The sequence below is a fragment of the Hyla sarda genome, chromosome 4 (assembly GCF_029499605.1).
Source record: "Hyla sarda isolate aHylSar1 chromosome 4, aHylSar1.hap1, whole genome shotgun sequence".
NCBI classification, from domain to species: domain Eukaryota; kingdom Metazoa; phylum Chordata; class Amphibia; order Anura; family Hylidae; genus Hyla; species Hyla sarda.
The window spans coordinates 41,808,308-41,822,911 of NC_079192.1; positions in this window are offsets into that span (position 1 = coordinate 41,808,308).

A 14,604-nucleotide genomic window follows, 5' to 3' on the forward strand; every position below is an offset into this window, starting at 1 on the left:
CTAGACTTTCTACACACGTGTTTCCAGGGTTAGGGCTTACCTCTGGAATGAACCTTTTGGGACCGGAGTTGCCTGAGGCTTTTTCTCTCATTATCCATTTAGCTGAAGATATAGAACCTTTTCCCATTAGATGTATGGGACAGGTATGCTGCAGAGATGCTTCACCTTCCTCTCACTGAATCCTACTCACTCCCTAACTAACTAGCTCTTCCCCGTCTAGACAGACCTGGGTGAAACAGGGCAGGAGGTTAGGGAAACCACTTTAACTTAAGGAATTTGCAATGTTATACAGTTCACTTTAGTGCAATATTTGCTGGAGAATGCAACAGAGAACCACACTTGCTTCTTGGCACTTTGGGACTTGTAGTCCTTGCAGATTAATTTGTAAGTTAGATTTAGCTGAGACTATTCTGAACTTGAATTGGACAGACTAATGGACTTGCTGACTTGACTTAGGTGAGTTTGACTATAATTTAGACTCGATTGAAGAAATCTTAGAAGATATGGGCTTAGAGACAGAAGAGATGTCTGCCAATGGTCTAGACTTTCTACACACGGGTTTCCAGGGTTAGGGCTTACCTCTGGGATGAACCTTTTGGGACCGGAGTTGCCTGAGGCTTTTTCTCTCATTATCCATTTGGCTGAAGATATAGAACCTTTTCCCAGTAGATGTATGGGGCAGGTATGCTGCAGAGATGCTTCACCTTCCTCTCACTGAATCCTACTCACTCCTTAACTAACTAGCTCTTCCCCGTCTAGACAGACCTGGGTGAAGCAGGGCAGGGGGCCCTGATTGGCTAAAGTACTCATGTGGTTCTCTGTGCATCCAGCACAGACAAAATTAACTCTTACAAGGAAATAACAGAATACACATACATTGAATATATGACATTGCATTGAAATACATTATAACTCACAATACAGGTAACCTGAGCTGTGGGCCCGGAACAGGCATGTTAAAGTGACATCATCCTGACAGGGCAGGTAGAGAAGTGTATTCCGCACCGAGACATCACATGCCCTAAAAGTCATAATTTTGGCTACCTTAATGGGGTTTGCCCATGAGCCTCAAAAGAGGCTTTCCCGTACACACCCGTTCTGTTTGTGGCGACTGAAGTTACATAAACAGCATAGTTTCTGTTTATTAATCTCTTTTTATTATCAATTTGAGTTACCCAAATTGTATAAGACACCTGTCTCTGTTTTTTTCCTGTATTCTGACCCTCCACAGTCGCTGCAAATAGACCAGAGGTGGCTGGGAAACCATCTTATCGGTTATGAAATTATTGTTCAGCTTTAACAAAATTATTTTATAAATAATTTCTTCTCTAATTCTAGACCTGGCAATTTTCCTGTTTTTTATTACCAAACATGAATTTGTTTAGTACATGCAGTGTTTATTTTTTAGTTTTTCAGGCAATTTGTGTCTTTTTATTATGACACATAAGGCTTTATGTTAAATATGATTTTTATATTAATACTTTTTGTGGTATCATGTTAAATAACTCAAGGTTGTTACGTTATGCGCTCCGGAAGCACACGCAGGCTGTGAGCGCATGGTCCCTTTACCTGCTGCTGCTGGCGGGGCTGGGACTCCCATCGCGGGACGTGCCCGCATGCCAGCCCAAGTCCGTCACTCACCTGGTGCTTCTCCTGCCCCCGCCTCTCCCTCTCTGTTCCGGTGAGCGTATCCACATCCCCTAGGGCACGCTTGCGCCGGAGCTTTAAGATTTAAAGGGCCAGTGCGCTCATTAGTGTAATTCACCTGTGGCTCATTGATAAATTCCTCCACCCTCCTCACTTCCCTACCAGATCTTAGTTGCCTTGAGCCTGAGAGAAAGCATTCCTGTTATTGCCTTGCTGTGTGTCTGATCCTTTGCTCCGTGACCTGACCTTGCTCCTTGCCGCCTGCCTACTAACCATTTGCTATGTTCCTGACTATGCTACTGTGCCGCCTGCCCTGACCTTCTGCTATCCTGACTACGAGCTGTCTTATCCCTCCTGTGCCTTGTATCTCCTCTGCCGCCTGTGTGGTCGAGCCGTGCCAGGGGTAGTGGCCTGGGTACCACCTGCTGCAGCAAGTCCATCCCGCTTTGCGGCAGGCTCTGGGGAAAACCAGCGGCACCTTAGACTCCGCTCCCTGGTATGGTCCGAGTCATCTGCCACACAGGTCCAGCGGTACCACATCCACCGGGGTTCTAGTCTTCTGAAACGTGAGTGTTACAATGGTGCTTTGGTGCCTGGACAGACTGCACACTGGCAGGTGTCCACCGCTGGCATTTTAGTTCATACTTCTATGAATAAACAAGCAGCAGCAACTCATGAATGTGGCCTGGGAAAGTCAGAGTTCTATAGGAAGCTTATTGAGTTTAGAGAATTTTCAGTTCACAGTGAACCGGCAGAAAAATTTTTATGCTGCAGCACAGCGCAACTTAACTCTTTTATCATAGTAAACCAGCATATCTGCTGGTTTACAGAAACATCTTGCTGAGGCGAGTACTATACGCTGGCCCAGCATGGAAGGACTTAATTAGTGCTGTTGTTATGAGAGCGATACTTACCATCTTGTCGCTGGTCTTTTCTTGTGGAGCCTTGCTTTTGGAAATGACATCACTATGGAAGGAGCCACAGAACAATAGGCCTGTACCAGTAAGGAGATGGTAAGTGTAACTCTCTTCACTGTATACATTATACAGCTATATAATGTTTACACTCCCCTTCCCCTTGAGGAGTAAGCTAACACTACTTAACTCTTTCCTTGCTGGGCTGAGCTGTACTTGCAGCTGTCAGCTGCAGGCACAGCTCAGCCCCAATATTGCCAGGTTTGCATGAGCCACACTTTTTTAGCGAGTAGTGTTGGGCACGAATATTCACAATGTGAATAATTATTGCGAATATTGCGAATATATTGCTAAATATTTGCAATTACGAATATTCACATTTTTTTTCACAGTACAAATCACAGTGATCATCGCTTCCTGCTTCCAGCTTGTGGTATAAACAAGGCTCCAATACTAGTTACTGTGTCAGACTGGTGGGTGCCCGAAAATTTGCGAATTTACGCGCATATTGATCCCTCCCTTCTTTTAGCTCTTTTATCATGCGATATTGCACATGCGAATTTTATGGTGCATGCGCATGCAAGTGCGAATGTGGCAAATATGCTAATTTTGCGAATATATGATGAATATTCGTCCGTATATTCGCGAAATATCGCAAACTCGAATATGGCCTATGCCGCTCAACACTACGAGCCACGTACCCCCCCCCCCCCCCCAAAGTTTGAATCGAATCTGGATTTGGGGGCTCGGCTTGCTTAACTCTAGAAGCTAATTATAATAACTTCAGCTATTTACTAGACAATTCTGGCACATTCTGGTGAATTCTGAGAATATCACAGAAGGTTAACGACAATAATGCTGTCTCACCAGTGATGGCAGCAGAGTGCACAAAGGGATTGCATGTAAGTTAATAGGTTTCATTTTACCATCTGCCATTACCTGATAACCTATGAAAAGTGCAAAGAAACAACAGCACAATACTTTTACTATACAGTGCCATATGGTCAATTGATCCTGCATCAAAAACCGTACAAAAATACTTGTCCTGGGACACTGCACATGGATGGTTATTCACCTTCATTGTGAGGAGTCCGGCTGTCGGTGACATCCATTCATTGTAAGGGGTTTCAGAATACATTTCCTTAATTAGAATCTATAGAGGCAATGATGCTCTAGTGGTGTCATTCTTGCCAGGACCGAAGAAAAAAAACTGAGTTTTTATAATGCGTATATGTAAAACTATGCAAAAGGATGTAAATTTATACACAATGAATTATACATTATACATGATCTATTATACATCCAATACGTTCTCCTGGTTATTTATAGTGTAGAACCTCAGGGTACTGGTTACTTGGGTCATAGATTTATTATAATGTAACACTTGAGCATTTTGAATATTGTGTGAATAGTGTCTGATCCTTCAGTTGCCTAGCAACAAGGACGTGTAGAGGGTTACCGTCCACCTGAATTATAAGAAAACAACAACTATATAAATGTCCGGTGCAAAGGTACAACAATTGAACAATGCGGGAATCGGGGAATAAATAAGAATTTTAAGGGCCACTTAACATGGTTAGAGTAAATTGTACCGTGGTAATGTAAACCGGAACATAAGGGATGGATAGCAATATGAACTCTTAAACACAAAGAAAGACCAAGATATAGTGAGACAGAGGCCTCCAACATTGTGTTAACTCCCCTGCCCACACACAGGAGTAACATTCCAAAGTGAGTTCCCACTGTTTTGACTATCGATATAGTAAAAAAAAAAAAAAATATATATATATATATATATATATATATATATATATACACACATATAAACTGTAATAAATATACATATATATATATATATATATATATATATATATATAGTATACATGGTTAACAATGTATACTACTATATAGCATAGTATATACATGGCCAACTACTTATTGGTTCCAGATGTCCTTTAGTATACATGGCATGCTATAGTATTTTTTTTTTTTTTGTCTAAGTTTACTTTAAAGGGGTACACCGGTGATAAACATTTTTTTTTTCTAATCAACTGCTGCCAGAAAGTTAAATAGATTTGTAAATTGCTTCTATTAAAAAATCTTATTCCTGCCAGTACTTATCAGCTGCTGAATACTACAGAGAACGTTGTGTAGTTCTTTTCTGTTTGACCACAGTGCTCTCTGCTGACACCTCTGTCCGTGTTAGGGACTGTCCGGAGCAGGAGAGGTTTGCTATGGGGATTTTCTCCTACTCTGGACAGTTCCTGACATGGACAGAGGTGTCAGCAGAGAGCACTGTGGTCAGACTAGAAAGAACTACACAAGTTCCTGTGGAGCATAGAGCAGTTGGTAAGTACTGGAATGATTAAGATTTTTTAATAAAAGTGATTTACAAATCTGTTTAACTTTTAGGAGCCAGTTGATGTATAAAAAAATGGTTTTCCTCGGAGTAACCCTTTAATGTATGCATCACATAGTATTGATAGCCCTGATTGAAAACAATGCCCTAAAGGCATCCTTCCATTAAGTGAAGGGGGGGGGGGGTTCAAGTATGTTTTACTATAAAATACAAAGTATTGGGAGGTGGGTTAGAAGACTCCCGCACTCAGAAGAGTTTGTGTTCTGTCTTTACGGCCATTATATTTATTCACAGACAATAAGGTGAGATCCCTGTTTTTTAAGGACCATGACCAAATATTTCACTTCTACTTATTTGTCACATGGACTAGCAGTGCCCTTTTGGGATGTCCCTCCTGGAGGTCTAGGGGAGACTAGATATTTGGATAGTGTAAATCCTGAGAAAACTTGAGGAATTTTTGAAAGTCTATGTGCGATTGAGGATGATGGCAACTAATGTATCCTGTCCAGTGTAGTAGAAGATTTTTTAAATTGATAGTGGACCCAGCATGTCACCCAGTCAGAGGCCATATGCCCAACAGAGGTGAGAGAAATGAGTGTTAGGGTCCCATCCGAAATGAGGCCACCTCCGCGTGGTGGATGAGGGACACGTTTTGATCAAAAAGTGCGCTAAGAGCGCCAAGAGTGCTGCTGCAACCTTCTTTTTTGTATAGTGTAGTAATGCCATACTACGGTCGTGATGCTTCATGGAGACATCATATAGCAGTATAAATATTGTCTATCTACTACATTGTATGCAATTTCTAAGGTCCGACATTATAACTCCATGTTTCTCATGGATTCATATGGCATCTATTAACAAAAAAAAAAAAATCCCCCTCTTTTCTTTAATGCCAAGACATTACTGAAGCACCTACAAGGAAAACCTAAGGCTATATGCTTACACAGTTTTTAGGTTCATGTTTGCAGTCTAAAAAACAAACTGAAAATTCAAGCTGTTTTTTTCTACCATTTGGTCCTTTTTTGAGCCCTATTGCATTCACAGTGTTTCAGAGGTTTTCTGCCATTTTTTCTATAATTAATGCAATTATGCAATTTATAAACCAACCTTTTTTTTATTTATTTTTTTGGGAGGGGGGGGGGGGGAGAAAACAATAAAAAAAAATGTGTAATAAAAAAACAACAACTTTTTGTTTGAGCTGTGAGTGTCTAACAAAAGGTTAACAAACCAAAAATAAAACCTTGTACTTAAAGAGTAGCTCCCACCATCTTTTTTTTTTTTTCTGTCCTTGCCTATTGCCCCTAACTCCCTCCCTGCTTTTAATTTTTTTTTTAACTATATAAAAAATGCCTTTTTGTCTGCCTGGTAGTGTGCTCACCACCAGGAAGACTTCCCCAGCAGGCACAACGTCACTGATGCCTGCTGGGGCCGACACTTCTGCCCTTAGTTCAGCTATACAGGGTGCCTCCAGCTGTTTCACCATTACAACTCCCAGCTTGCCCTTACATCTATTGGCTGGCAGGGCATGCTGGGAGTTGTAGTTGTGAAACAGCTGGAGGCACCCTGTGTTGAAAATAATAGGTCAATAAGTTAGGGACACGCTATACCCCTTACCCAATCCCCCCCCCCCCCGCCCGCTGTTAAAACCCCGAACCCCGCTCTCCCCCAACCCCCGTTTAAAACCACGATCCCCCTAAACATGCATATATACTGCGGATATTAGTAAAAAAGGAACATATTAAAACTTATGTAATAATAATAATAGCTATAACAATACAGTGACCCCCCCGACCTACGATGGCCCCATGAAGGCAGCATCAACATACGATGCTTTTGTATGTCGGGGCCATCGCATAAACAGCTATCCGGCAGGGCAGACTGCTTCAGCTGTCACCGGATAGCCGTTTACGGTGCCCCGTGTGGTCCGCTGACGATCACTTACCTGTCCTCGGGGCTCCAGCGCGTCCTCTTCGGGATCCCCTGCATCGTCGGTGCTCTCCATCGTTGTCATCCAATAGGAGTTGGCTGTCCTGGCATGCTGGGTGTTGTAGTTTTGCAACATCTGGAGGTCCGCAGGTTGTAGACCACTGTCCTATACTTTACATTGCACGAATCCCTCAACATACGATGGTTTCAAAAAATAGATGGTCCATTTGGAACGGATTACCATCGTATGTTGAGGGACCACTGTAATAATAATAATAATTAAGATGAACAAATCATAATTGACACAATAACAATAATAATAAGATTATAATAATAATATTGAAAATAACAACAACAAGAATAATATCAATAGCAATAATAATAATTACAATTAAAACAAACAAATCATAATTTATTTATTAACAATAATAATATTATAAACAATAACGATAATAATATAAATCATAGTTTACATAATGACAACAACAATAATATTATTTTTATTAACAGTAATAATAATAATAGCAAAAACAACAATAATAAGCATAACAATAATAATTCAAATTAACAAATCATAATTTACATAATAACAATAATAATAATAATAATAATTACGGACATTAAGCCCCTTAAGGATACAGGGCGTATCCATACGCCCCCGTTTCCAAGTCTTTAAGGACACAGGGCGTATGGATACGCCCTGCGCATTTCCGGCCCCAGCCGCTAGCTGGAGCGGAGCCGGTGCCGGATGCCTGCTGAAATAGTTCAGCAGGCATCCCGGCATATCGCCAGGGGGGTCATTATGTCCCCCCATGTCGGCAATGGCCGCAGATCGCTGGACAATTCAGTCCAGCGATCTGCGGCAGATTCCGGGTCGATCGGGTCTCCAGTGACCCGATGACCCGGAATTACTGGCTGATCGGGGCCATCAGAGACGGCCCCGAACAGCCATTGCCAGGGGTGAGGTGGCACTGGTGCCACCTTACGATCGCCCTGATTCGTCGGCCGGTTTTCCGGCCGACCAATCAGGACGCCTGCTGCGGGTGTCACTCCCGCAACCCGCTCCTCCCCTCTTCCGGAGGACGTGAGCAGGTGCGGGAAGAAGACCCTGGATGCTGGGGACCCCGATCCCCGGAGTCCCTGTTGGGATCGGGGCCCCAGGAGCGGCGGCGGCGAGGGACTGACCTGCGCAGCGTGGAGCAGCAGCAGCAGGAGGTGAGTGACAGCCTCCTGCTGTTGCTTAGCAACAGCTCCAAGCATGCAAAAAGGGCATGCTGGGAGCTGTAGTTATGCAACAGCAGGATTCAGACCACCACAACTCCCAGCATTCCCTTATGGGCATGCTGGGACTTGTAGTTTTGCAACAGCTGGAGGCACATTTTTCTATGGAAAAGTGTACCTTCAGCTGTTGTATAACTACAACTCCCAGCTTGCACAATCAGCTAAAGTGCATGCTGGGAGTTGTAGTGGTGCATCTGGTGGTTGCATAACTACAACTTCCAGCATGCCCGTTGGCTGTCGGTGACTGCTGAGAGTTGTAGTTTTGCAACAGCTGAAGGCACACTGAGTTAAGTAGCCAACCAGTGTGTCTCCAGCTGTTGCATAACTACAATCCCCAGCATCCCCAGCCAAAGTAGTATGCCTCCGGCTGTTGCATAACTACAAGACCCAGCATGCCCTTCCTCTGTCCGTACATGCTGGGGGTTGTAGCTTTTGCAACAGCTGAAGGCACACTGGTTGCAAAACACTGAGTTTGTTACCAAACTCAGTGTTTCACAACCAGTGTGCCTCCAGCTCTTGCAAAACTACAACTCCCAGCATGCACTGATAGACGGTACATGCTGGGAGTTGTAGTTTTGCAACAGCTGGATGTCCCCCCCCCCCAATGTGAACGTACAGGGTACACTCACATGGGCGGAGGATTACAGTAAGTATCCGGCTGCAAGTTTGAGCTGCGGCAAATTTTCTGCCGCAGCTGAAACTGCCAGCAAGAAACTACTGTGAACCCCCGCCTGTGCGACTGTACCCTAAAAACACTACACTACACTAACACAAAATAAAATAAGAAGTAAAAAACACTACATATACACATACCCCTACACAGCCCCCCTCCCCTCCCCAATAAAAATGAAAAATGTCTGGTACGCCACTGTTTCCAAAACGGAGCCTCCAGCTGATGCAAAACAACTACTTCCAGTATTGCCAGATAGCCACTGACTGTCCAGGCATGCTGGGAGTTTTACAACAGCTGGAGGCACCCTGTTTGGGAATCACTGACGTAGAATACCCCTATGTCCACCCCTATGCAAGTCCCTAATTTAGGCCTCAAATGCGCATGGCGCTCTAACTTTGGAGCCCTGTCGTATTTCAAGGCAACAGTTAAGGGTCACATTTGGGGTATCGCCGTACTCGGGAGAAATTGTGTTACAAATTTTGGGGGGTATTTTCTACTATTACCCTTTTAAAAAAATTAAAATTTTTTGGGAAAACAAGCATTTTAGGTTAAAAAAAAAATTTTTTTTTTACATATACAAAAGTCATGAAACACCTGTGGGATGTTAAGGTTCACTTTACCCCTTGTTACGTTCCCCGAGGGGTCTAGTTTCCAAAATGGTATGCCATGTGGTTTTTTTTTTTGCTGTCCTGGCACCATGGGGGCTTCCTAAATGCGGCATGCCCCCAGAGCAAAATTTGCTTTCAAAAAGCCAAATGTGACTCCTTCTCTTCTGAGACCTGTAGTGCGCCAGCAGAGCACTTTTCACCCCCATATGGGGTGTTTTCTGAATCGGGAGAAATTGGGCTTCAAATTTTGGGGGGTATTTTCTGCTATTACCCTTTTTAAAAATGTAAAAATTTTGGGAAACCAAGCATATTAGGTAAAATTTTTATTTTTATTTTTTACATATGCAAAAGTCGTGAAACACCTGTAGGGTATTAAGGTTCAAATTACCCCTTGTTACGTTTGCCGTAGGGTCTAGTTTCCAAAATGGTATGCCATGTGTTTTTTTTTTTGCTGTTCTGGCACCATAGGGGCTTCCTAAATGCGGCATGCCCCCAGAGCAAAATTTGCTTTCAAATGTGACTCCTTCTCTTCTGAGACCTGTAGTGCCCCAGCAGAGCAATTTGGGGTGTTTTCTGAATCGGGAGAAATTGGGCTTCAAATTTTGGGGGGTATTTTCTGCTATAACCCTTTTTAAAAAAAGTAAAATTTTGGGGAAACCAAGCATTTTTTTTTTTTTTTACATATGCAGCAGTCGTGAATCACCTGTGGGGTATTAAGGTTCACTTTACCCCTTGTTACATTCCCCGAGGGGTCTAGTTTCCAAAATGATATGCCATGTGTTTTTTTTTTGCTGTCCTGGCACCATAGGGGCCCACTGAACAATTAACATAGACATATGAGGTATGTCCTTACTCGAGAGAAATTGGGTTTCAAATACAAGTAAACATTTTGTCCTTTTACCCCTTGCAAACATTCAAAAATTGGGTCTACAAGAACATGCAAGTGTAAAAAATGAAGATTTTGAATTTTCTCTTTCACTTTGCTGCTATTCCTGTGAAACACCTAAAGGGTTAATACACTTACTGAATGTCATTTTGAATACTTTGGGGGGTGTAGTTTTTATAATGGGGTCTTTTATGGGGTATTTCTAATATGAAGACCCTTCAAATCCACTTCAAAACTGAACTGGTCCCTGAAAAATAGTGAGTTTGAAAATTTTGTGAAAAATTTCAAAATTGCTGCTGAACTTAAATAAAACCAGTCATCACTGTCAGTTCATGTCACAGTTGCCAGTTTTTTTTACCTGCAGGGCAAATTGTGTCACCCTAGTGTAAATCACATTAGGTGTGACTGTTGTGCAAATTAAAAAAAAAAAACTTTTTTGGCTGTTAAATAAAACCAGTTGTCACTGTCAGTTCACGTCACAGTTGCCAGTTTTTTTGCCTGCAGGGCAAATTGTGTCACCCTAGTGCAAATCACATTAGGTGTGACAGTTGTGCAAATTAAAAAAAAAAACTTTTTTGGCTGTTAAATAAAACCAGTCATCACTGTCAGTTCACATCACAGTTGCCAGTTTTTTTGCCTGCAGGGCAAATTGTGTCACCCTAGTGCAAATCACATTAGGTGTGACAGTTGTGCAAAAAAAAAAGAAAAACCTTTTTTGGCTGTTAAATAAAATCAGTCGTCACTGTCAGTTCACGTCACAGTTGCCATTTTTTTTGCCTGCAGGGCAAGTTGTGTCACCCTAGTGCAAATCATATTAGGTGTGACAGTAGTGCAAATAAAAAAAAGACCTTTTTTGACTGTTAAATAAAATCAGTCGTCACTGCCAGTTCACGTCACAGTTGCCATTTTTTTTTTGCCTGCGGGGCAAATTGTATCACCCTAGTGCAAATCACATTAGGTGTGAAAGTTGTGCAAATTGAAAAAAAAAAAACCTTTTTTCGCAGTTAAATAAAATCAGTCGTCACTGTCAGTTTACGTCACAGTTGCCAGTTGTTTTTGCCTGCAGGGCAAATTGTGTCACCCTAATGCAAATCACATTAGGTGTGACAGTTGTGCAAATTAGAAAAAAATATATTTTTTGGCTGTTAAATAAAATCAGTCGTCACTGTCAGTTCACGTCACAGTTGCCAGTTTTTTTTTGCCTGCAGGGCAAATTGTGTCACCCTAGTGCAAATCACATTAGGTGTGACAGTTGTGCAAATTTAAAAAAAAAATTCCTTTTTTGGCTGTTAAATAAAATCAGTCGTCACTGTCAGTTTACGTCACAGTTGCCAGTTGTTTTTGCCTGCAGGGCAAATTGTGTCACCCTAATGCAAATCACATTAGGTGGGACAGTTGTGCAAATTAGAAAAAAATATATTTTTTGGCTGTTAAATAAAATCAGTTGTCACTGTCAGTTCACGTCACAGTTGCCATTTTTTTTGCCTGCAGGGCAAATTGTGTCACCCTAGTGCAAATCACATTAGGTGTGACAGTTGTGCAAATTAAAAAAAAAATACCTTTTTTGGCTGTTAAATAAAACCAGTCCTCACTGTCAGTTCACGTCACAGTTGCCAGTTTTTTTGCCTGCAGGGCAAATTGAGTCACCCTAGTGCAAATCACATTACGTGTGACAGTTGTGCAAATTAGAAAAAAAATACCTTTTTTGGCTGTTAAATAAAATCATTTGTCACTGTCAGTTCACGTCACAGTTGCCATTTTTTTTGCCTACAGGGCAAGTTGTGTCACCCTAGTGCAAATCACATTAGGTGTGACAGTTGTGCAAATTTAAAAAAAATACCTTTTTTGGCTGTTAAATAAAATCAGTCGTCACTGTCAGTTCATGTCACAGTTGTCATTTTTTTTGCCTGCAGGTCAAATTGAGTCACCCTAGTGCAAATCACATTAGGTGTGACTGTTGTGCAAATTAAAAAAAATACCTTTTTTGGCTGTTAAATAAAACCAGTTGTCACTGTCAGTTAACGTCACAGTTGCCAGTTTTTTTGTCTGCAGGGCAAATTGTGTCACCCTAGTGCAAATCACATTAGGTGTGACAGTTGTGCAAAAAAAAAAAAAAAACTTTTTTGGCTGTTAAATAAAATCAGTCATCACTGTCAGTTCCCGTCACAGTTGCCATTTTTTTTTGCCTGCAGGGCAAGTTGTGTCACCCAAGTGCAAATCATATTAGGTGTGACTGTTGTGCAAATTTCAAAAAAATACCTTTTTTGGCTGTTAAATAAAATCAGTCGTCACTGTCAGTTCATGTCACAGTTGCCATTTTTTTTGCCTGCAGGGCAAATTGAGTCACCCTAGTGCAAATCACATTAGGTGTGACAGTTGTGCAAATAAAAAAAAAACCTTTTTTGGCTATTATATAAAATCTGTCGTCACTGTCAGTTCACGTCACAGTTGCCATTTTTTTTGCCTGCAGGGCAAATTGTGTCACCCTAGTGCAAATCACATTAGGTGTGACAGTTGCGCAAATTAACCCCTTAAGGACTCGGCCCATTTTGGCCTTAAGGACTCAGACAATTACATTTTTACATTTTCGTTTTTTTCCTCCTCACCTTCTAAAAATCCTAACTCTTTTATATTTTCATCGCCAGACTAGTATGAGGGCTTGATTTTTTGCATGACCAGTTGTCCTTTGTAATGACATCACTCATTATATCATAAAATGTATGGCGCAACCAAAAAACACTATTTTTGTGGGGAAATTAAAAAGAAAAACGCAATTTTGCCAATTTTGGAAGCTTTCGTTTTGACGCCGTAAAATTTACGGTAAAAATGACATGTGCTCTTTATTCTGAGGGTCAATACGATTAAAATGATACCCATTATTACATACTTTTATATTATTGTTGTGCTTAAAAAAAATCACAAACTTTTTAACCAAATTAGTACGTTTATAATCCCTTTATTTTGATGATCTATAACTTTTTATTTCTCCGTATAAGCGGCGGTATGAGGGCTCATTTTTTGCGCCATGATCTGTACTTTTTTTTGATACCATAATCGCATATAAAAAACTTTTAATACATTTTTTATAATTTTTTTTAATAAAATGTATTAAAAAAGTAGCAATTTTGGACTTTTTTTTTTTACGTTCACGCCGTTCAACGTACGGGATCGTTAACATTTTATTTTAATAGTTCGGACATTTACGCATGCGGTGATACCAAATATGTCTATTAAATTTATTTTTTACGCTTTTTGGGGGTAAAATAGGAAAAAACGGACGTTTAACTTTTTTATTGGGGGAGGGGATTTTTCACTTTTTTTTTACTTTTACATTTTTTTTTACACTTGAATAGTCCCCATAGGGGACTATTCATAGCAATTCCATGATTGCTAATACTGATCTGTTCTATGTATAGGACATAGAACAGATCAGTGTTATCAGCGATCTTCTGCTCTGGTCTGCTCGATCTCAGACCAGAGCAGAAGATGCCGGCAGCCGGAAGGAGGAAGGTGAGGGGACCTCCGTGCGGCATTCTGAATGATTGGATCCCCCCAGCAGCGCTGCGGGTGATCCGATCATTCATTGAAATCGCGTACTGTAGCAGATGCTGGGATCTGTATTGATCCCGGCATCTGAGGGGTTAATGGCGATCAGCAGCCGGGATCAGCCGCGCATGACACGGGCATCGCTCCGAAGCCCGCGGTTATACACAGGACGTAAATTTACGCCCTGGTGCGTTAAGTACCACCGCACCTGGACGTACATTTTCGTCCTGCGTCCTTAAGGGGTTAAAAAAAAATACCTTTTTTGGCTGTTAAATAAAATCAGTCGTCACTGTCAGTTTACGTCACAGTTGCCAGTTTTTTTGCCTGCAGGGCAAATTGTGTCACCCTAGTGCAAATCACATTAGGTGTGACAGTTGTTCAAATAAAAAAATAAAAACCTTTTTTGACTGTTAAACTAAATCAGTCGTCACTGTCAGTTCACGTCGCAGTTGCCAGTTGTTTTGTCTGCAAGGAAAATTGTGTCACCCTAGTGCAAATCACATTTGGTGTGACACTTGTGCAAATTTAACCAAAAAAATGACAGGCAGAGGAAGGCCACCCCACAGGGGCCGTCGTGGTGCTGGGATTCCCTTTGGCCCTAGAATGGCCAGTGTTCAGAGGCCACGTACCCTGAACCCCCAATGTTCTGAGGACTTAGTTGACTGGCTATCACAAGACACCCAATCTACTACAGCTTCCGCTCGGAACCTTGATGCACCATCCTTCTCCTCTAGCTTAGCTTCGGGCACCTCTCATGCTACCAC